The following is a 25,673-nucleotide window of genomic DNA, read 5'->3' on the forward strand; positions in this document are numbered from 1 at the left end:
TAGCATGCACCTACAACTGGCAGCGTGTCATACAACTCATTCTATGATGCATCTATCTAAATGTCTAATGTAACTGTTGTGCAGAGCATTTTTTGTATGAGGTGAGATGTGTTCAGGAAACAGTTTTTATGATTTTTTTAAAATGAAAATGGAGTATCATGCATCAGACATCAGATCAGCTTTGACATTGGTGGCACAAAAATTTAAAAACTTTTGACCCGTATTCTGAGCCACACAGTTGCTGCTGCTGGTGCGATATATTTGTCATATAAAAACCGCTTCAATCCCCATTTCGTCATGGTGACAGCAAATGAAAGCAAGCATACATTTCTAAAATCTACATGTAATGACATTCCATTAAATGGCAAACAGTGAAATTGTTTGCCTTCTTTTTAGAGACACTCTGACGCCAAACATACAGAGTTGTGTCTATGTGTGTGCATCTCTCCCCATGTCCCGGTGTAGCGGGGTGTGAAAATATAATGAGGTGGGATAGCATTGTGCTGTCTGGGCCAAGTCATACCACAGTGACTTCACACACAAAAACAGTGGTGCCTCAGAGCAGCACGAAGGAGCCGGCTGTTTTGTTTGAGCGGCATAGCACGGAGAGTTGGGCGAGGGAGAGGGTAATAGGTAGATTTGTCGTGGTTACAAGGAGACAGTGACAAAAAAACGGCAAAATGTGCTTATTTTGGATATGTAAATTGAGTATATGAAAGTATATGAAACATATTTTGTTACATGCTGCTATGTTGTTTATACACATAAGTAAAGAAGATAATACATGTTCCCTAATCTAAGTGGTAATAAAACTTTCTGAACTTTGACATCTACCAATTGATTCTAGGAATATATAAATGGATGAAGTTATTTTGCATGTTTTGAGAAATTCAAATGGCCATGATTCAAATAGCTTTTGTCTTCTTAATTGTTGACCTGCTGTGCCTGAATTTGGCTGTCAGCACCAGAACAGAACGTGAATGTGTGTCCACAGGAGTTTTGCAACATGCATGACCTAAATATGAGATCACATATTCTGTCATTATTCATGACTATTTTATGGGTTTTTAATGGCCAATGTTGTTTTCCATATCCATCTTGAGATTACTATAGCTATCAATTTGTGTGGTACACCACTCGTTCAGAACTATCTGACCCCATGACCACATGACCAGGTTCTTAATGGTCTCTCACTGTACCGTATCTAGCTGATGGTGGAGATTCATGGATGGACAGAGTGGTGTGACAAAGCAGCCGTGGATTATGAGAAGAAGCAGAATTTCCTGAGCGTGATTGTATTTTGGACTTCCAGGAGGTGCTTGGTGCCTGTGGTGGAGGTTTGGCATGAGAACAGTCAGCAGTTTGTTGTGAACGCTTTTTCTGTCTTGTGATTGAAATGTATTACATTTCAAAGAAAATGTGCGATATCATATCTGAAGCAAAGAGTAAACCAGTCCTCTGTTTTTGATCCAGACAGTGGCGAAAACAAATTTAGTGGCTTTACACTGGCAATGAATCCAGCACGGTCCAGATTTGTCAGCACCATCACCTTGACAACCATCAAACGCAACAGGAGGCCTCACCCACTGTGTCCTGCTGCTCGGTGCATCTGTGTGTGTGAGATTTAAGATAGAGTTTGTCTGTCCATTCACAGAAATGGCATCAGATGCACTTGATTGCACCTTTATCAGCCCGCTTAAGTGAGAAGAATATCTGACATGAATACAGTCAGATGTGCAGAGTTATAACCAGACCCTTCAAACTGAGTCAGGTGGGTTTGAGGGAGTGGAAGTGATACAGAAATGTGACATTTGCATTTGTCCTGGTGACTATTGTGTGGATGATTTGTTGACTGACACACACGTCATGTGTCCACTGTCCACAGGTTGTTCTTGTATATGTAAAGAGTTCAAGGAACACAATAGACTGCACTGCTGCACACATACAGGAATGAAATTAAAATTGTATTTGTGCTTGATTTTTGTTCTGTTATTATTATTAAATGTAAGACTTCTGTAGGATGAATGGACATTACATCTGTCTGACTTTACTGTATTTCTACCTCATCTGTTGACTTGATCCTTTCAGGAAGCGATTACAGTGTCAATATCATGCTGGGGAAGATCCACACATGGACTGCGGAATCGATGGGACTATGTAGGAATATTGAAATACATACATGGATACATGGATGGATTGCAGATGAAGTGTAGGTTAGTGAGTAAAGGATGTACAATGAGTGGATGGGCACAGGATTGGTAAAAATTAATGAACTGATGTGTAGTACAATGCAGGGGCAGAAAAGAATGAACAATATGAAGAATGACAGACAAACTGGTGGAAAGTGGAGGGATGCAACATGTATCAGTCAGTAGGGAGATGATTGTATGACAGCATGCCCTGTGGGTGCGGTGGATTTATTAATGGTATTACAGAATGGTGGCATAAATGCATGCAGGTATAAGTGAATTGACTGATACACAGTAAAAAGGAACGCTGAAATTTTCGATGGATGTACTGAAAAAACAATAGCAAAACATGGTGTTGATGTCAAATGGATGAACAAACAAGTGCTAAATTAATAGTTTGGGTGGTTGTTGGCTTTATATCACGCAGTATGGCTCTCTGAATATTACAATGTCCAACTTACATGCCACGACTTCTTTACAGCAACAGCGAGGGCACATCACCATGAGTCACAATGGAGATGCAGCTCTCATTCATCATGGCAGTGCACGATCGTATTGCAGTGTCCAGGAAGTGAAAATGACCGATAAGAGTCAAGAGCAGATTGAGGTGTCAGATTCCGAAATGGCGATGTCTGTACTGGACTTGTAAGTCAATCATTGTCTGTACTGCTGGTCTAATATCAAATATGGGTGTCATGGCCACTCCTGGCATGCTTCCATGCTTTAATTTTGGTAAGTTACTTCCTGCTTCTGTGTGTGTGTGTGATTTTTTTTTTTTTTTTTTTCTTGACAGTGTCGGGCGCATTCGGCAGCTGCAATCAATTCCACTGATAAACCTGCACCTCTTTAAGAAGAGATAAAGGTTGACTAAATGAACATATTCAATAATAATAAAAAAAATGGACTCATGTGACATCTTAGAAATACATTAGTGGTCGTAGTGTATGTGCAGTCAGACTAACTCCTGACTGAGACGTTAATTTGAGGAGTGCTGTTACTGTGTACGTATCAAGATGTTCTCTTCCTTCCACAGTTTGTCCTCGTGGCCTCAAATACATTTCACTGGTTTATTAATTTAATTGGTGTTTATTTGTGTTTTAGTAAGTGGCAAAATCATTTTCAGACACAGGACAAATTCTAGACAGAACATGAGTGGTTTTCTGCAAAACCTTCAATCTAGCTCATGTCTGTGAAGCTGTCCGCAGAGAAACGTTTGCTGTGTTGGGAGACTCCTGCTGTAGCAGCTGCCATCTTGAAAAGCAAACAAAATCTATGAAGCTTTGGCTGCGGGTGTATAAGAAAGGCAAACACATGTTCTTCTCCCTCACAGCCAAGCACACATCTTAATCTTGTAGAGCACTTAGTTTTGAACATTTCATTTATTTTGTCTCAGAGTGGGTCGTTACTACTCACTAATACTAGTGGGTAACACAATCGGGTCCCTTTAAGATGTGTGGCAGATGTATAATGGACAGAGACGTTGCGCTTATGTAAGACAAATAAAGAATGATGAATGACTGATCAGATGTTTGGAGAGATGGGTGAGGGGAGATGGTGAAATCAAATGAAATGAAAGTGAAAATGAAACAAGAGTAAATCCCGCTCTTTTCAAAATCTCCATGGATCAGACTGATGGTACTCTGTGGGGTCAATGCTTTGAAGAAAGGAAGGGGATACGCTCATGGAAAGAATGTGACTGAGTCAGACAGCAAAAGAGATCGATGAGGTTTCTGATTTAGAGCGAGCTCTTTATCATGGTTGGCGTTTATTTTGGTGCTTTCCATCTCCAGTTCTTCCTTCTTCTAATTGTATTGTTGTTCAATGGCTCCAAAGTGTTGATTCGCATTCTTACTATTTCTCTACTCCACAAAATACTCACTTACGTCAACCTGGCTCAAATAATCGAAAAGTCTTTTAAATAGGAACTGCACATAAGAGCCCAAATCTCTGCCAGTTCAAATGGGACACATCATTTTTGTGAAAGGACTTCAACAATAGTTGAATCAGCAGTTCCAAAAAGTGTCATCTGAACACTCAGATAGAAAACTAAAGTATGATATTCCTCCCTCCACACATCTCCTTTCCTTCACAAAGTCTGCTGAGTCCATTTTTTTGTCCAATTGTCACTAATGTCACATCGCATTCAGTGAGTCCTGGAGGGTGAGGTGGATTCATTGAAAGCTGAATAACCTGGTGCGAAGAGAGTCTTTTTGTTGGATGGGGCAAACAGTTCTGAGTGTGACGGTGTGCCATAGAGTGTGAATAGAGAAATCAATTGTTCACCAGGCCGCCAAGAGACTCAGACGTAACGTCAAGAAGTGAAGGGAACTCCAGGTACAATTATTTCAGGTAAACATTTGTTTCAGCATGGCACCCAGAAACAGCCAATGGAAGGGAAATTGTCAAAGTGAAAGTTAAGGGTGGAAATCATAGAAAATGTGAATTAAACTGCCGTCCGGACTAAAGAGAGATGTGCACACTTGGAGGCCAAGGCAAGAGCAAGGAATATGATGATATATTCATTGCCAGAAGACAAGGAAGCTAAGGCTCTTCAGAAAGAGTCTAATCAAGGTGAGCTACGAAGAGGAATTTATTATTGACCCAACAGAGCAGACAGGCCGAACGGTGAAATTCCAGCAGGAAGGGTGCCATGCTTGTAATTCAACCTTTGTGAGGACCACTCATTGAGAACATCCCCGAGCCTCTCATCTTAAACCCAACCATCCAAATCAAATGGCTAAACTTAACAATGACTCTTAACCAAACATAAACCATCTAAAATGTTCGACATTTTTACCCCAAAACACATGAAAACCAGCCACAATGTCCTTACAAGATTAGTGTCCAGTCATAGAGGTGTCCATTCAATAATATTAATAGATGTAAACACACAGGCTAAGAGGATTATTCAGAAAAAACATTAGCAAACTCTGGCTGCATATCTCATTGTAGCCAGCAGATGATAAAAATTAACTTAATGTCTCAAACATCTGGTCAGATTGAGGTGAATCCATGTTAACCCAAAACAAGACAAAAATTTGGATTAAAATATTAGTCCAATAATACAAATATAAATACAAATATATCAATATGAAATTAGTTAGTCTTTTGAAACATAACCCATCATTTTAACCCAACACAAAATACTCATCAATTCAGTTGAAGAGACGTGAAAATAAAGGACCTAGACTGTGGATTTCCACTTTTCACAGGGTGGTCTGGAATTTATCCGAGGAAGGATAGTTGTTGAACATCAAAGCCCGACCATCGGTAGGGCGATCTGCGGAGCAGACGTCGGCTACAGGCAGAAGGCTATATGCCAGGAGATGGCGGAAGTTACTGAGGTAGAGCTTCTTGGTAGGTTTTCTACTTGGTTTGCCACCACAGGTTTCGTTGGAATCACAGTTGGTTAAAAAGAAAACATGTTTTGGGGAGGTGTGGCCATCCGTGCCTGAGGGGTGTCAAGACTATCTCAAAAAGGATTTTCTTGTCTCCTGAACAAAGTGTCAGAAGAGTTACTTGATTTTTCCAGTCATTGTCCAGGCATTGGTAATCCCTCCCTAATCGTGCAAATTGATTTATTCAGAATGCTAAACATGTTAATTTCTCATTGATGAAAAATTGAGAGCAGGATTATTGTAATGAATGCTGTCATTTCCCTGGTCATGGGACCATTCTGACTTTTTCCTATCTCACTTTTTCTCTGTCTTGGTCTGCTTCTGTCACCTGTGTTGATCTGTGACTCCTTCATCAGCCTCCCACTCCGTCGCCACCCCCCTTCTTGTTGTCATCAGTCTCTCACTTTCTCTTTCACTTGATGTCAGAGCACTGATCGATGGCTACCAAGGCCGCATGGGGACACGCTTAATTAAGTCAGGAAAGCCCAGGTGTTTCAATCCCAAAACACACTGTTCCACAATCACAAAGTCGAGCAAACACTTTTAAGATAATTACTTTGTGAGACATGATGTGGGTTGGGGCCAGCATGTTGGAGTAGAGCGGCAGCCTGTGAGGCAAGAAGGTCAGGGGTGCAGTTCCAACTGGAGGAGTGTGAATGAACACTTGTGGCAATTACAGTGCTCTTAGGACACAACCCAGGCATGAGACGTTAAAAAGACAAAGTGGCAGCAACGCCTAGAGGGCAATCTGCTGCTAACATTGTGCAGTGTCTGCCACAACCTTTTACCCTTTTTTGCGCAACACCAAAGTTGTATACAACAGGAGTAAAGCAAGTCAGACGATAAGGCAGTTAGTATATGATAAACAATTTCCAGCTTCACTCATTAACTGGTGTTTATTTGAGATGCCTTAATTCAGCAATGATCAAAAAAGTTCATCACAGTTTCCTTATAGAGGCTAATAGGTCAGAGGTTGACCACTGTACTCAAAGGTGATTCAACTCCGGCAGCTCTTCAAAGTCCGAGTGTTGCCCAGGGTTCCACGCCATAGTGGGTCTCTCACAGAATATGAGATGATGTTTCATTGATCTGAATTTCAACACTTGACACACGTGAGTTTGTTTCAAAATGTGGAAAATTAAAAACACACACTCATGAATACATTACAGAGTAGATTATTAAGACATAAATAGATATATTTTCCACACCAACACTGTTCAAGCATAAGCATTATGTCAGTCAAGATTCACCTGAATTTTTAGAATACATTTAAAATACATCTGCCCATACACCTCCTTCACTCTTACCTTTGTTTCATTCAGAATTTATTCTCCCATTTTTGGAGAGACAGGCTAATCTCTCAATTCTATTTCCAGCAGGTCCCAGTGAGCTTTGTCCAACAGCAGAGGAGGTGACTGATAATGGCTCATCATTAATTATTTACAGGACATATCTCACCGTCAGAGCACACTTGGCGCTTGTCTCTCCGTGTTGCGACATGCTCAAAATGTGTCTGCCAGTCTGCATACAGCTTGTATATTTAGAAGCTTATTTGAATGACAAAAGCTCCTTTTTTGAGGACGTTCAGGGGAAATTAGTCGCCATTGATTCAATCTTCCACCAACTTTCAGTAGCACCAGTCAGCAGCCTTGATCATTTAGAGAGACTGACTAACTCACACACGCACTCACATTCAATGAAAAAGGATTCCTACGCATAAACTCAGACCATGGTGGGGCTGAATACTAACGTTGACCTCTCTTCACAGATGATGAAATATTTCAAGTAGTTCTAGGTTCCACTACCAAAAGTGAAACAGGTGCATAATAGTTTCTAAACTATGTTCTGGGTTATTTTTCAGATGAAAGGTGAAAACCAGGTTGGGTTAACCTGGTTTACCCAGTCACCCCCACCCCTGCCTGGAACACTACACGCGAAGGAAAACCTTTTTTACTCCATTGAAACGCCTATGCATCAACACTTTCCCAACATCATGATGAGAGGTTGGTTTTGCCAGTCGTGGTTGATGTACAGCATTTATGACATTTATGATGAACTTCGTGCACACTGAAAACTCTAAATCAATCTCACAACTTCAAGCTTATTCAAGCACCTCTCTGTCTGGCAGCTATAAGTATATTCAAAGTCTCAAATGTGTTGTCAGACCTTTAGTCATTCACCTTCCAACCCTGAAGCACTTGGCTTCCAAAACTGCTGAAGGTGCAGCGCAAAACCAGGAGGGAATGGTTGGACAACTGCTGAAGTCAGACTAAGAGACAAATAATTGGTGTGGATGGAACATGTTACTTAGATGGGATTAAAAAAAACAGCTCACTGTAACACTTAGGAGAAGAAATGTAGCATGCAAACAATGTGACAGGTGGAGAATGTCACCTTTTGTTTGCGGTAAATAAGCCCTGCAAAAGATGCTGAAGCCCCCTCCTCTGTTACCGTTGGCAAACATTAAACTTCATTAAAGGCGCAGTTGGTGTCTGTGCAGAGGTGTGTGTCTGTGTGTGTGTTAGGGCTGTGAAGAATGGGGTCGCTCTTGAACTTCACTGTAGTCAGCACGCACACATTCAACAATAGTGCTCATGGAGTCTTTCTTTTGTTTAGTCTGCTGTAGTATTTTTGTCTTGTTTTGTGTGGATATGCCGGACCCAACATGGACATTAACACCTTTGCGTCTGGAGGCACTGCTCATCGCTAGCGTGCCTGCACTCCAGATCACAGTTAGCAATATATACTAACTCCATGCCGATGATGCGGCCGTCGCTGTATGAGATTTCCATTTCCATTGTTCCTTCCTGCTCACTGCTATCAGGTTGCACAGCGAGGGACTTTGACTAGACTCATTGTTCATTGTTGGGCATTTTGTTTGATTTTATTAAAATTCTTCATTTTTCAATGTATATATATGTATATATATATATATACATGGTGTCGACGATGTTGTTGCTTTGTGCATGAGGAAAACAAGTGAATGCAGATGATACTTTGAATCGGATGCTTCACTAAAAATGTTCCAAAACACATATTCATTCCTAAGGCGTTAACAAATTGATGGTTGTCAAGCAGACATTTGCGTCAATCATTTGTTTCGCCTCCAGCAGCATTTCTTGACGTTGGGGTCAGGATCAGGATGACAACCATAACTTATGTATGATGTTGCTTTTTTTATATAGCGCCTCGTGTGACCGCAAGCATTAGTCACGGCCCTGAAAATGTTTCAGCCAGAGTCAAGTCCATGATCGCAAGAGACATCAAATTATACCAAAAGAACCTAACACTGATGAGAGCCAGGCCAGGGTCTGGTGAAGTTATGTGGCGAAGGGGAAACGTGATTCAATTCTAAGCCTATTGTGTCAACCTGTAAACACCAAAGGCAGACTTTTGCGTCACCCTGGGATAATATGCCACTGCTTAGAAGTAAGACTGAGTTGTTTCTGTTGTCATCTTCTGTTGTCATGTGGCTCTTGTCCTCCAAAGTAACCTTGATTCTGTTAATCTTTTTTTTTTTCTGCTCTAATTGAATCTCTGACTTCCAATTCTCACTTTCCCACTCACTGTCACACCATGTTTCTCCTTGTTTCTCCATCCAGTCACAACTTCTGCCTTCACTCATCTCCTTCCTGTCTGCAAGTAATCTCACCTGATCTGGCAACAGCACAAAGGTAATCCAACCTTTTCCTCTCCTGCACGCCCGCTCTCATGCACTGAGAAAGACACAATGTCACACCAATTAACACAAACGCACTGGAGTACATTCTACCGTGCAAATGCAAACTGAGACAATCAGATCCTGTCACAACAACCCACTCACACGGCACACTCACACACTCACAAGACACATACAGTAACACCAATAGATACACACCTAGTCTAAAGAGGGGTGTATAGATGTAGATACTGTCACCCACAGTTATCACATGGAACGTTTGAGTAGTGACACTGAGATGACTACTACTTCACAGCAAGTCAAGTTCAAGAAAATGAGTTAGATTTAGCTATACATTCATTTAGAAAAAATGAAACAGATGATGCACAGACGAGGAAGGGAGGATTGTCCATGCAGGATGATGTTTGCAGATGATATGGTGGTTTGTAGTTAGCGTAAATAGGAGGAAAAGGAGATGCTGCACAGCAGGCAATCTGATCAGGAAACGTCAAGCAGTTGACTGGATGATGTTGAAATGCATATACTTATGGCTGATGAGCCTCTGCAAGACCATGCCACAGCTGCACAAGGCGGGGCTGAGTTTTACAAAATTATACATGATGTATCATGAGTTCAGCTTTATTTCATGAGTGCAACACAATTTGAAAAAGTTTTATGAGTTAGGAATAAATAAATCAGGCTTACACATGGGAGGATGATGTTTATTAACCAGGGAATCATAACCCATAGATGCAATAATAAATGAAGTCTCTCTCTCTCTCTGTAAATATTTGTGTAAGAGATTCCCCACTGAGATGACAGTTATACACAAGTGTCTCATTGTCTCTAAATCAAGTCATAACATTTCATAATTATTAAAATAATAACTAATAAACATCAGGCCTACACAGATATAGTTGAGAAACGATCAGGGATCTTATAACTGAGGTGAACTCTCTAAGGTGAACTCTATGTCCCAGATTGAATTTGTGCCTAGTGTAGTTTCATTATTGATATGAATCAATGAAAGTGTTCACTCAGTATCACATGCATGTAGTGCAGCACACACATCAAGGTGCAAAAACTGGGTCTCCCAAGATAGCCTGCTCTCAACCAGCCTAGAAAGGTTTATTGAAGTATGTCTGTCTGTCCTGGAGTTAACCAGTAAACAACAAACAAATGAGCAAACAATCGAGCCATAATAATAACCACTCTGTGGTTGGCGGAGTGTCATTCTTTTGATAACCAATGTAACTAGTCATCATGAGGAGAAGTATGATAGTGGTGTGGCCCGAGTGTGCAGTTTGATGTTGTTCACAGTGGTCCACAGAAAGGTCAGGGAATGTGTACGTAAGCTCAGACATTGAAAAGCCAGCAGGGAACTTGGTGTGGTGGTCACTGTATGGTTTAGAGAGTCAGGGAACAGATTTAGATGGGTCAGCGATGAAGATAGTGATGTTTTAAATGGGAAGGACGAGAAAGGAAAAGAGTACATCAGTAGGACAGTCCATGTGGAGATATTTGGAGACAAAGTCATGGAGGTACGATGGTTTGGGCAGGAGAGCCAGGGTGGGAAGTAAAATGGTGGGTATGGATGAAGATGAAAACAACCAATGAGGCTCATGAAGGACATGAAGGTTTGATGAGGAAGGATGAACAAGATAGGTAGTGGACCCCCAGATCGATGTTGTTGTGACTTCAGCATAGAAATCATCAATTTGTGGTGTAAATAAGTGAGGCCTTGCTCAAACCGATGACCAAGTTTAACTTCCTCAAGTGGTCTAACCTTGTGGTCAAAAAAGTGCGTTATGCTTGAAAAATGACATTCTTCTCTTAAAGTCAGGGTTTGTTTTGAATCCCAAATGAACTCACACTCGCATCAGAGCATCATGAATGTTCCACTGACATTAGCTAGATTAACTTCATGTCAGTGTATTCAGTAAAACCTTCACTGACACTGTTGACTGACATGATGATGCGCTAGGAAGCGGGGGATTAATGCAAAATAAAGAAACTCAAACACTGTTGAGCTCAGGGTGATATTTTGCCCTCTAAGCAGCTTTCTGTCACTCAGCAAACATGCATCCTTTGACTACACAAATCCCGCTATCAGCTACAGTATCTCTCTCTCTCTCTCTGCCTCAAGAGACAATCACAAAATTCTCCATCTCATTTCTGATTTTGCCTAATTTCGTCTTTTGTAGTATCTCCTGTCCTAATATGCGCAGAACCCAAATTCCATTTGTGCACCACTAGTTCATCTCCCTGATCACGCCTCTTTGGATCCATCCCTTCCACCACCACCACCACTATCCGACCCAAGAATTAAACCCACAAACATCTTGCTGCAAGGCGTGAGTGCTCAATTATTAAATTGAAACGGGGCAATTTAGATACATCACAATCATTAGATAACTCTAATAATTAGATTACACTACATTACATAACATAACCATTCAACAGCAGCAATAGTAAAAACACATCATTAAACCATTTCCGAACCTCAGATCATGCTTTAACATCAAATAAACAAATGATTCCTCGAGATGTCCATTTGAACGTGGATAGACTACAATTAACAGACACACAGAATGGCGGAGTTGTGGCTCTAGACCTCGAGCCAATAGAAGGTTCCCCACCAATTAACAAACTGCCTGGTTAGAAACTCCCATCAGCCTCTGCGTCTAGAGACCCTCTGTGCTGGGTTTTCTCACTCTCTTGCATTTGTCTCTCTGAGCAAGTAAGAAAATTTTGCCATAAACTCCTGAGCTATATCACAGGCTCTTTCACTTCTACAGCGGCGTGATCTCGATGGGATAGTCGTCATTTCATATTTAATTCCGTCATTACAAATCTTTTCTGTTTCTATTCTGATCCTTTTTTAATAAACCTTATAAAATCACCTGTAATTGCATTACATAGTTGTGTATTATCATCAATTTAACAACAAAAAAAATCTAATCACAACAAGAAGTGACTTCACATAAAGACAGTCCATGTAAAATAATTAATTTGCTCGGGCTAATTCATTAATTTCAAGTGTTAATGCTTCAGTACTTTCGATGGACTACAGCAAAGGTGGTTCCCCATTCTTCTATAATATAAATATTACTTTGGAATATTCAAGTCACTAGAATCAGATGTCTATGAAAATTCCTTCCCCACTTTCTCAACAGAGTGCAAAAACACAGATGACTGTGAGAGCGTGCTCAAATGAAACGGTTGTGACAGTGTGGATGTGATTGTTTATGACGCTGCATTTAAACAGTGTGAGAAGGAAAGGAGTATGCATTTAAACACTGATGTGAGGCTGAATTTCTAATGATGTAGCACATGTGAACATTCACGTTAATCTCTGATTATAGAGTGAATGGAATATTTAGAGCTCAACACATTTATACAGTGATGACAGAAGGAAGGTAACAGGGACGAGTTAATTTGAACAATGAGGGAGTCCATTTAAACTGTGATGACAGTGGCAAATGTAGACTGTTAAGACAATTACTGATGGCAGAGTGAATTCACCAGACTTCACATTACAGGTGAACACAGCGATTTGGAACAGTCGTGACAGAATAATGTAGATATTTCAGTCACCATAAATGGAGTCAAGGGGAATTCAAACAAGGAAGACAGTGATCTTCAACGATGACAAAGTGAATGTAAGTGTGACAACTCAGTATATAACATAGTAAATGACAGAGCGACTGAGATCTAACATGATCCCGGTCTGTTCATTTACACCATAACCTGCCATGCCATGGTGAATTCAGCATTGCTGAAAGAGGTAGGCAATGACAAAGTGAATTTACAGTGTTGGAAAATAGTTCATATGCCTGACAGTTCCCTTGTAAAGATCAGCAGTGCGATCTGGTTCATCAGTGGGTTGATTTGTCAAGGTAGCCATCATATATATTTGAGAGTTTGTGCACATGACATACGTGTAATGACTTATTTTAGGGGCCTTGTCTCAATAATTCACAGGCTTCTTCTTGCCAGAGGCAGCATGCATTACATCCCCTCCCTGTTTTTACTGACGTGCGCATGTCTGCTCGTGTCATGTAGTGCTGTCGCCCCATATAAAGGGAAGAGGATGTTGCTTGGCGGTGATGGTTGCGCTAATGGGACGCAGCTCAGCAGGCAGGAGTGTGTGCCGAAAGAAATTGTGTTTATTGTCAAGAAAATAATAATTAAAGGGGCAAATTGCTGGAGAGAAATGGCAGGATATGAATGTATTCCCCCCACCTAAAAATCTAGAGTGAAGCAGCAATGAACACTCATCCTCCCACATTGAAATGCAACACACCATCATTATGCAAACATCTCACAAAAATAACACAACTATTTCACCCCAACCAATGACCTGTGGTGTACCAGTGGACAACATGTGCCTTCCTGTGCATAATATAACAGCATAATTATGACTGGAGATCAAATGTGACAGTTCCTAACCTCATCTGTAATACAAGCAATACAGTTGTCCAAGTCTAAGCGAAGCCGTCTGGGTGGGCTCTGTTGGTTGAAGGAAATCACGTTAACATCCATCAAAAAGAAGACTTCTGTAATTCTTCTGAGGTGATCCCAGGTCAGCTGAAATACACAAATGACCAAGGTGGAATCTCACCTGTAGCTTTGAGTCCAGCACGGTAGTCTGAGCAAGGTACTTTAACAGTAATAGTAGCACCAGTTGTAAAACTAATTGTGCTAGTTAGAGTAATAGGAGCACATACTGTAGCAGCAATAGTAGTGGTAGCAGTAGTACAACTGTAGCAGAATTACTGACGCAAATATCTGAGTCTTATTAGTAAATACAATGGTCCTCCATCCAGATATTAGGCATCATCAAAGGTGACGTTCAAAGTGTAAGTGGAGTCTTTAACTTCAAATGGACTTACATAATGGCATAATGGCTTCACTCATGAGGTAAACGTGATGAAGTCCAACCTAATTCTTCAATGTAGGACCACTTGTCAGAGGATCTTAGCGCCATGCTCCTTTAATGGTGCTGGATGACAGATCTATTAGCCTTGAAGAGTAAGTTATTATCAACATTAAGCAGACGAGCTTACACACGCCACGCTGCTGTGTGATTAAAGCCAACTAATGTGCTTAATGTGTATGGATGTGACTGGAGAGAGTGTGCAGCTATGAGAATAAAAGCTGCCACTTGGCTTTCAAGGCACCCGCTAATATGGTTTTTAAAATCCTCTCGTCAGTCCCTACGCTATTTACAAAGGCACACATGCACACACTCACACTCACATGGTCACAAGTATAATGTCACTCACATACTTCTAGTCTTGGAGCTATGCTAACTTCATCACAGTGCTCTATTTTTAAACCTTCATATACACACATTAACATTCACTCCCACTTTCTGTCAGCAGTTAATTGTCCCTCCTGATGCACTTGCAGTCCGTTATTTAACTCACCCTGCTGCTCCACATGTGCTAGGATCCTGACACTGTTCACCACATAAACCATTAAAACCCAACAAAACTAAAGGATCAGGGAGCGTTCATTTTTAATGTCCTGAGGAAAGCATGCCAAGTAAACAAGCTAATTAACAAGCCATTAACAGCGATGTACTGTCACTGACCCCTCGGACAAAAAAAAGAAGTCTGGTTAGTCAGGATAAAGAGCAACTGGGTCTTTATTGATACAGTGATGTAGTGATGTCCACAAAATAGTTGTAGGAAAGGAAGGGTGGTGACTTTCTTGGAACCCTGCGCGTTCTCACCAGCGCTGTTGAATTTAAGATGCACAAACATATGCTTTGCTCGTGTGTTTGTTTGTTTTTCTTTTATCATTTTTCCCACTCAGTCCACACAGCAGACCACAAGTGGAACAACAGCCACAACATAATATTAAGCGATATGGCCCTTGTGACAAATCTTTGATGTGTGTACCCAGTAATTCCGCAGTTAAGCGTGGATGGGGGCAACGCTACAATAATGTAGCTGTTGAAATTTGAAGCCAACAACCAGCAGTACGACATGACCGGTTCAAGAAGTAGATCGCTCAGTTCATTTCAGATTTAAGCTGCAACTAAACCCAAATCCCCTTGATGCACGACACAAAATCATTGTAGTTACTGTCGTAAGCCATCCTCCCCAAGGAGTAGGGCCACTTATCTGTCCACACGGACTGTGATCACCTTGTCCACACCATTGACCGTGCCTGGTTGAAGTCCTTTATTTTGTTGAATGTCTGTTTTCATAAAATGTGTCGCACAAGATATGCACTCTCTGACTCTGATTTAAAAAAATAAAATAAAAAATGTTAAAAAGTGAACTACACTTGCTGACATTTAGCTCTGGAACAAGGACTACAAATCTGAACTTTTTCAACTTACCATGAGTCACAGAAGAAGTTAAAGCTAAGCCATTACATTACATAGCATGTAAGGCATCACGATACAGATTGATGAAACGCTAAGTGAGGAGCTCTGTTACGGTATATGTGATGTCACTGCAGCATTTCAGGGAGACGTATGGAAGCTCTCTTCACTGAGTCATGTTGGATGTCTGATGCCATTTATAACCTCTTATGTGGCTCTCCTCTTCAATGATGGAAAGTTACAGTGGCTGAAACGCACTGCGGTTTGACTGGCTTGAAATGACAGTCAATACGTTCTTGTACGTGGAACAAATGGAGCGCCATTCCATGGCTGACCTAACATGCTTCAATTTGTAAGCCTAATGTGTCAGCATGCCATGCTGAAGACTGCCTCTTTCATCAATATAGGATGCAAAAGTACCTTTCCCAACAACAATATATCACGCCATGGTGATGAGTGTTGCAACCGCTTTTCCCGTACAGTGGTTGTGTGTAGCTGCGGGTAAACTTGTGTCTGTGTGAGGTCCCTTGTGTTGTGTTGTGTTATTGTCAGTCAGTTACTTCATATCTTTGAAGTTTCTTCTCCAGAGTAATCCTGCAGTTTCTGTGTCACATCCATTTTCTTGAAAATCCTCATGTTGTTTTGGATCATTTCCTTCGTCAGTGAGTTCCATTTTTTACACCCACTATTGCCATTTGTCAGTATAAGTTCCCGCTTCTCTGCTCCTCCTCATCAGGAATTGAAACAGTCTTTGTAGATGATCAGGTAGCAGTCCATTTCTGGCTCTAAACAATAGGCAAACAGTGTCTTGTCTATTTTTTCATTCTCACTCCCATCGCATCATCCTATACTGACAAAAAAAAGGCAGCCTTCAGCGTCGCATGCTGACACATTGGCAGCACAACACATGAAAAAAAGACACAGTTAGGGGTAAGGAAAGCCATGGGATGGTGCTCCATTCATTCTATGTTAAGTGACAAACTGCTATTAAACTGCTATGTGCTTTAGTCACAGTGACTTTCAGTATCGTCACTAAGAAGGAGAGCCACGTACGGGGTTATAAACAACAACAATTGACAGTCAGACTCCTTCGGTGAAGAAGGTTTCGATTTCTCCCCGTCTCTTTGCAATGCTCACTGTGCTCGCGCGTTCCAACATCTCCTCGTGTGATGCTCATCGCGCTCCATGCCGCACAATCCACACCTGTGCTTTACTTTCTTACGGAAGTAAAACATTTCTCTCTCTCCCCACATGATGAGCCATGCACCCGGACGTGATGCTCCACGTTTTTCAGTTTATTGAAAGAACTTTGCGTAACATTTTACGCTGAAGGCTGCCTTAGTCGCGAGTATAGTACATAATACGTTATTAACATCACTATATTATTAGCAGGTAATTGTACTAATAGTGCTTTAGCAAATAGTTTTTTTTTTATATGTGCTTTGTGTTCTACCTTAGAGCAGCAAAACAAGTTACGTTATAGACAACTGAAAGTTTCATGAGGCACTTTCAGTTTGGTAAAAAGTTGGTCTAAAGGTTCAGAATCAAAACTGTCTTGTTATTGATCATTGTCCTTTGCAAAGAGAAAAGATATCCATGTTTTCTATGATACATACTGTAAGATGCTACATATAACGTGTTGCCTGTCTTGTTTGTCATTAATAATCATTAATATAATGTATATAATAATCATTAATATCAGTATCTTTCCAGTTTGCTCTTCTCAGACTTCAAAATAGTTCGGGGATCATCTGCCAACTGTTTCTTTACACCTGCAATGCACATGTGCTTCATCGATCAATGTGATTCCTTCCCATTGACTTGTTCTCTTCAGTTTAACAGAAAACACTGAACTCAGCATTCCTCTCTCTGATACAGGACCTTGATTTGTTCAAAACCACACTTAAAGCTAATTGGATTCATTCCGCTTTCTTTGACTTTGCCTGATACTCTGTCTCCTCTTTTCGCTGAATTCCCTTTGATTGCACATTCATCTGTTTTAGCGAATATATTGTTCTAATGTGACTTCCTCCAACCACGCTCACTTTTCAAATATCTTCTTTTGGCTGAGTGTTTTTTAATCTTTCTTAGACTCTCATGACTTTCTCATTTGAGTCCAGACACTATTGCCTATCATGTGTATCGAGCTCAATACACATGATAGGCAATAGTGTCTGGACTCAAATGAGAAAGTCATGAGAGTCTAAGAAAGATTAAAAAACACTCAGCTCGAGCTCAATACACATGATAGGCAATAGTGTCTGGACTCAAATGAGAAAGTCATGAGAGTCTAAGAAAGATTAAAAAACACTCAGCCAAAAGAAGAACCAAGTCTACCTTGATGTGGATTTTCTTCATCATGCCTTCAATAATTGGGCTGTTTTTGTATAGATTTTGCTCCTTCCTGTCCGTGGATGGTTAACACTTGCTATAATCTAAAACGAAAATTCTAAATCTATTGATACTAATTGACCTATTTCTCTTCCCTTTTTCCCAATTGAGAATCGACAAGAGAATCACCAAGGAACCGAATTGTTAAGCAGTATCGAATCAACAATGGTTAAGATCATATCAATTGCCATTCCTAAGTGGAACTGTTCATCATCTTTGGATTCAGTGCCAGACAATTCACCTTTCATGAGGTGTGGACCACGGGGAATAAAAACACGTCAGACTTTCTTTACTGCATCGTCCCCATCACCATTATTGATTCTATGACCCGAACCCGACCATGGATGGTTAACACTCGGGATATCCCAATACCGATACCAGCATCAGTAGTATAATAATGACCTATTTTGCTATACTTGTAGTGCCCAATACCTATTACCAACAATGTTTGATTCAAGAAGACGCTCAATGATGTCAAGACTGATGAGCTACCAGAGTTAACCCATTACATTATGGTGCAGCTACTTTCAACTATCATGTGTTATCTTGGAACATAATAAGCTCGATAAACGATGGAACACTGTATTCGTAACGTTGGCAGTAACAGGACCTTAGATACTGTATATATGTGCATTGACATTCATTGCCAAGGCTAAAATTGAAATGTTTAAAGTGAAATCTGTGGAACGTGCTGAAAAAAAATACTCAACTCAACTCAGGTCAGATTAAAACCAAACTGTTTAATTCCTATTGAGTGGTTTTCTTTTTCTGCTGGAGCCAATCATGCAAGTGCTGCAGATGAATATATTTTAGCTTTGAGCACAACTTCCCAGAACTCTGTATGCTTCTCCATTGGTGAAAGTGCTCATGGGGACCTCCTCAAACTCAAATTAGTCTGTTTTACTTGTACTGTCTGTCTCATGTCATGTCACAAGTGATGGACCAATGGTGGTCTTTGTCCTGTAAGAACTCTGGGATTTACCAAAATGTATAGTTGGAACTAGGCTGTTTATTATGCTTATTACATAATTCTGTTCACCATGATTGCCAAATGAGTCACAGATGAAATAACAACTAGAATGAGACTGTGAAGTGCCAGTGCCAACATAAAAGCTCAGCCACTTGTTCGGGCTAAAAAGCAGCACTGGCCGCAGTTGCCTTTTCGGGACAGCCAGTACTTCTGCAGCCATCTCATCCTACAGTTAGTGCTTGCTTTCAGACAGTGTTGTTCTTAAGTTAATCAGAGCAATTTTTTTGCCACTGGATATAAAGCTGTTGAACGTATATCAACAATATCTCAGGTTGAAGTGACCATCAAGAATTGTCATGATGACCAGTAGCAGTAGTGGATGAGCAACCAAATCTTTCAGCAGTTTGTCTATATATATATATATATATATATATATATATATGGGTCACTAAGTCACAATGAGTCGTACCTCAGCACTTGTTTGTTGCTCAATCACAGGTGTAGAGCCACAGCTCCCACAGTGACTTGGACTTCACCCAGAAATCAAACTGCAGTGGTTTTTCCATTAAATTTTAGCATAATACAAGTTGAATACAGTATCCCTCGATGGTCTTAGTTGCGTTGTTTTCTGTCACATACAACAATCAATCCCGAGCCGTGGTATCGATGTCTCTCCAATGCACTACACGCTCTGCTACGCCGGCGATTTGTCCTTCATACCTAAACTCTAGTTCCTGTGTTTCGGTTTTTGATGTTTTCTGAATGGACACACAGTGTTACACCCCCAATTAAATGAAGGAATGCTACACCAAATCTTTCCCAGATTTGGTCTTCTCATTCATTTGCTGGCAAAATTCAGTTAACATTCTTTGGCGTCTGTTCTATACTCACATCCATAAACATGTCTGACTGGCGGTTTTGCAGGAATTTATTAATTTTAACGCAGCAGGATTAGCATCACACAGGACAGAATTACAAACAAGTCATCCCTATAGCAGCGTGACAGTAGATGTTGCCTGTCTTTTTCTGATACATTTATTTTATGTAAATTCAGTTGCCATGGAGATATTTATGAACCGCTCTAAATTCATATTGACAGAATTACAACGTAAGGTAGTGAAGTCCAGGATTAGATTTACACACTTAAACGACAAAGGCGTGGAAGTATTAAACCAAAGTACAACTGACAGCTCGATACTTTAGAAAAGATGTCACGCTCATTAAAGGTGGCAGTTGAGAGCAGGACAAATTCGCTCATGGATTTTTAGAAGGGAACAAATGACTGGGATGGAATACATTTGGTGCAGGCAGTTGAGGTCATGTGCGTCGGCTCTACTCTGCCTACATGTTTGATGAATCAGGATTTGCATACAGGGGGCCAACGCCGCATGAAACACGAGTTCAGCCAAATGACAGTGTTTCTAACACATTTTCTGAATTCAAAAACACACATTGATTCCAACTGAGTGGCTCCAGCGCAGTCAGTGTAGTCGCATAACAATGAGCTCCAGATATTTATTTGCGATAGTATTCGCTATAGAGCTCTTAGTGGATCAAGCAATCAGGTAGAATAAAATGGCATAAAAACTCATCAGACAAAAGAAGGAAATTCCTCTTCCAGTAGAGAGGAAATGAAATAGTGAGACAGTGGAAAAACAACACCATTCTTAACATGCTTTTCATTAATACTTCATGTAGCCTTAAGAAGCAAAGTCACCCTCCAGATAACGACAAGTTACCCACAAGTGGAGTACAGAACCAACTAGTTGAAACCAAACGTGTATTTGCCTTCTCGCTTCATTGTCATTCCACCTGAATTGTACTTTTCCAATTCGGGTTTGTTTGTGGATTAGTTGTTTTGCATCAGCCAAACAAGGAGTGACAAAAGATAGGCAGGAAGGCTCAATATGCTTATTTGTTTGCTTGTAAACAAAATAAACTTCAAAATTAACATATCACATTGAAACTTTCGTGGTTTGATGGAAGCAGGCTGGGGTGACTTTGAAGTAATATTGGTGGCGTAAACTCCTGGCTGTCTTGGGGTTAGGTCTTGTTGTCCACATTACTTCAATGACATTCATGTCAACAACAATAAAATATCTAAAGTCATACAAGTTATACAAAAAATTCAATGCAAACAATCCGAAAAAAAAAAAAAAAACTCAACAGCAAAGTGCTTCTTGGCAAGATGTTCACCATGTCGAGGAGGAGGAAGCGTCAGATGTGAGGTGAGAGGCACTTGACACCTCAGCCTTCACTCGTCTTTTTGAAAGTTAAACCGGGAGCCAAGAAAATCTCAAAGCCAGTATTGTCATGTTGTGCTTGTGTGTGCAAGGTTGAATTGATTATATGTGGTAAAATGAAAGTTGTCCTTTGGGATGTGAATCAATCAACAGGTTCACTCTCTTCTAAAAAAGAGGCTTGTTTTAGAGGAAGAAAGTGAGTTATTCTTTTCTTCCTTTCAAATTTTGTACACTGGGAAGAAGTGAAGCAGGAACAAGGAAAGGCAACCTATACACACTAGATACAATTATATAAGTGAGCACAGACACACACTCTGAAGGAACAGAAAACACACCAAAAGCATGCTGACATATTTACAGAGAATAATGATCACCAACTGCACAGATCATTGCAACTCATCCTCACAAATAAAACACACGCATTTGTTCAGACACACACAGCCGGTTTCGATAGCAGCATGCCCACACGGCTAAAGCATTGACATGCTGAGAGGCAACGTGGGGACAGCAGAGGAATCAGGCAGAGATATCTAAAGATAAAAACTAACTGGCTAATGGAAAGTGTGACGATGGGCCCTCAAGCTGCAAGCAAACGCACACAGCATCACTCATTCTTGACAATGTGACGGTGAACTGGAATGCAGGAATTCACAAACAAATTTATTGTTTGTGAATTCCTGCGTTTAAAAAGAAAGCTTCCTGCATTCTAGCCAATCAAGGCACTTTTAACTGCACATTAATTTTACGACAGTGCTCCATATAATTTTATGTGCACTGTCAAACTGGCGCATTAAAAGGGAAAAAAATGGCAACAATGTGCAACAACAGATTGCACGAGGGTGCTGGTGAGATGGTAATTGAGGAGGAGTGTCTTATAGGTCTGAAGACCATCTGGATCTTCTTCAGGGTATGCCACAAGAAGTCCAAGAAGTCCTGGATCATCCTCCCAAGCCACACCTTGTCCTTTTTTTCCTGGTACCTGCATCTCCACAAGTTCCTTGTACATCTATAGAAGCGAATCCTCAAGGCCTCGCTGTGTCCGACACATCTAGTGAGTCTTTGCGAAATCACAGGAAAGCATGCATTTATGTGATGCATTTGGAAGTCATGTGTCTTCTGCTAAGTTTTGTCATGAAAACGTCACCATGAACGAGTCAACAAACCACCACTCAGGCACATTTACACCTACAGACTATTCAGAGTCATCAATCAGCCCTGCTATGTTTTTGGAATGTGGGAGGAAACCAGAGTGCCAGGAGGAATCCCACGCTAGAATGAGGACACAACAGAGAAAAGACCCAGGCGGTTTGAAGCTAGATTCGGAGCCACATTGTCTTACTGGAAAAACCATGTGAGACCTGTGTGATATAACTTAAACTCAGGGATAGATGACAAATCTGTTTACTACACACCAACTCACCCGCCCCTGAGCTCCTCTCTTAGTCAGTGTAATCTTTTATTAAGGGAAATGCTAAATGGGATAAGGATCCTGTGCACACTGAAAAACAAGAGAAGATGGAGGGAGGAAGCAGATTCCCCAGTGAGCTTCGGGAGCAATACAAAGCCGTTTTTTGTCCTTCTCCCCGTTTCATTTCTCATTGTTGTAATTGTTTTGTCATGTTTAGTTGTATAATAGGCTGAGTAATGGAGAGCTGCTGAAAATAGAAACCAAGGAAACGCTCCAACCTCAGCAGGAAAACAGTCCTGAAAATACAGAGTCAAACATATCAGAGGGAGAAAGAAACAGGGATAACAGACCTTTGCTCAAGACTGCCGCGCTTATTCAGTGCTAGCAACAGACATGGTATAACAGACAAAGAAAAAAAGAAAGGTTGGTGACACAAGGTGGCATGAGAGTGAGTGGAATTAATTTTTCCTGTTTGAGTACGCAAATACACATTCTCAGAGGCAAGAGTAGCAAAATCTTAGAAAAAAAAAAGCGAGACAGAAAAAAAGTGTTCATGAATAAACATTCCAAACTGGATTATCAACACAAACAGTCAATTTGTTACTTAAAACTGCTGCTATTTATCTGGTACCGGGTTATAAACAAATGTTTAATGAAGGGTTTCTAAAGTTTCTTGTTCAGGTCTTCCTTTGTCAAGGAGAAGGGACAATGAGACGCATCCATGACAGAGATTTTTTCAATTCTCCCAATTGTACAGTGTTGAGGTTAAGAGTGTTGAGGTTTGTGTAAGGCGCAGCTAATTTTCTACTTTGGCTGTTGTGATTCGGTCAAAGGCGCTGGGTGTTGCTAATGTTGTGCACCAGGTGTGTGTTCTGTTGAGGCTTGTTTGCGCTTTTGGTATTTTGTGTACATGAATTTTCTGCTTTTATACGTTGCTTGATGTGCATAAGTTGAGTTCAAGTATTTAGGGTCACTTTTACAGACAGATTACAGGAAGTGAGGGGAGTGCAGGCACGGTGGAATGAGTGGAGACAACTGTCAGGAGTGGCAGCTACAGTGAAAAGGAAGCTTTATACGTCAGTAGTGAGACCTGCCATGATGTATGATTTAGAGACAGCAGCTCCGACACAAAGATTTCGGGGATTTGTTCTCTGATCAGCAGAGTGTGTACTTTGCTGAGGATCAATTCACCCCCTGCCAAGGTTTGCGTTCTTCCTAATTTTGTTTTTTGGATCATATGTATTCAGCTGATTGAATCTGGCTACAGTTTGTTGTAAATTTGCTTTAGGGTTTGTTTTACTATGGGTGGAAGTGCATTCTGTTTTGGAGGAATTCATTGACAAGCACACAACAAGATGGATGTGCATTTTCACTTAGCCACATTTCATATTATGTTTCCTTTCACTCATTAACCATGAGGGGAATAAGCACAACATTTGCAAGGATGGAGATGCGTTCAAGGAATCTTGAAATGTGTCGACACAGACAGCCATCAAGCTTGGGTTTCGATGTGAAGGTCACCACACTGGCCCATTAACCACCCAGTGAACCGAGGGGAGGATGAAGAAACAGTGTAATCAGCAAATGTGTGGACGCTGGAATGCTTTTCACACCACACCTTTCCCAACAGTGGCCCAGTTGTTTGACCATCAGAGACAGAAGTCTCCTCAAATGCCAAACACTGAACAGCGTGTATTATAATCCACAGTGAAATAGGTTGCTTGGATCTATTGTGTTTTGCGAATAATCACAGCACCACTGTATTCAGGTGATGAAGGAAGCAGTTGTTCCCCTGGCTAGAGTAGGTTTTGTATGCGCATGCATCCATACTGAGTACAATTACATGCAGAACCTGAAAACCAAATTATTGCATAAGTACAACTAAAATCTGACTTTTAAAATGCATGTAAATAGCTTAGTCCGACTACTGGAGAGAAATTCAAATTTCTATTAGTCGGACTACCTGGGTAATATGGTTAGTAGCTCGACTGAGCCTGACTGTAGCCGAAAGCTAACTCGTACTGACATCAAACAACATGAGACCAATAAATAAATACATGATGTCTAATCACCTTCTATACCATCAAAAAGTCGTGTGTAAAATGTTCCTTGTTCTTAGCGGGTGTCTGCAGGGAACACATAACAAACCAGATCTCAGCTGTGTTTTGTAACTCATGACCATGTTCTGCAGATGTGTAGATTTGTCTTCATCTTCTTTCACTCAGGTCATTTTGATCATTAGTTCTCATGAGAAAATGTGATTTGTTGGTTTAAGGTTACGACATTATCACCACGTTAGTATGGTTTTACTAGGTTAGCCGAGGCGCACAACAGTGCGGCCCTTTTTTGAACACATGGACAACACAATCTCAGGACAATGTCAATTTATTCAGAACCTTGCAACCTGCCACAGATAGTGTGGTTGACGCTCCATGACAGTGACGGCACTGATTCTTGACCTCAGAAGTGTCAACAGAGTTCAGTATAACCATCTGAAATGGCATCTTGCTACCTGTCAAATGTGACTGCTCTTTATATATATATATATATATATATATATATATATATATATATATATATATATATATATATATATATATATATATATATATATATATATATATATACATACACAATGGCCAGGGTTTCCACTACTCTGAATGTACTTGAAATTCTTATAACATCAAAATTCATATACAAATATTTTCAAGACATTAAAAGAGCTTTAGTTTAGATACGGTGATATAAAAACTTGAATATAGCCACCATCGTGATTGATTGTGCTATTGTCAAACTGATGCAAAATAAACAATATTTTGTTGTTTAAATGTATGTATGGGTCCATCATTTGATTCAGTAATATATCAAAATCATTCAAATGGGAAAATGTGGCAATCATTTGGTTTTCTGGACCGTCATCCATCGTTCAGTAGCCTGAACATGATGCAAACAGACTCTATTGCCTTAGTCGGCCTACTCTCTGCATGTAACCTCAGTGACTTGAAGTGTCTCGTAAACTGGCTGTACAGCCGTGTGCAAGAGATACTGCCCAACTGACAAAACAATCAGACACTAG

General features: G+C 40.5%; 1 protein-coding gene across 1 annotated transcript in view; it reads right to left on the reverse strand.

The window, feature by feature from the left end:
- Window positions 1–25,673, reverse strand: part of si:dkey-215k6.1 (transmembrane protein 132D) — a 193,599-nt gene that overhangs the window by 134,580 nt on the left and 33,346 nt on the right. The window lies entirely within an intron of this gene.

The sequence above is a fragment of the Synchiropus splendidus genome, chromosome 7 (assembly GCF_027744825.2).
Source record: "Synchiropus splendidus isolate RoL2022-P1 chromosome 7, RoL_Sspl_1.0, whole genome shotgun sequence".
Taxonomy (NCBI): domain Eukaryota; kingdom Metazoa; phylum Chordata; class Actinopteri; order Syngnathiformes; family Callionymidae; genus Synchiropus; species Synchiropus splendidus.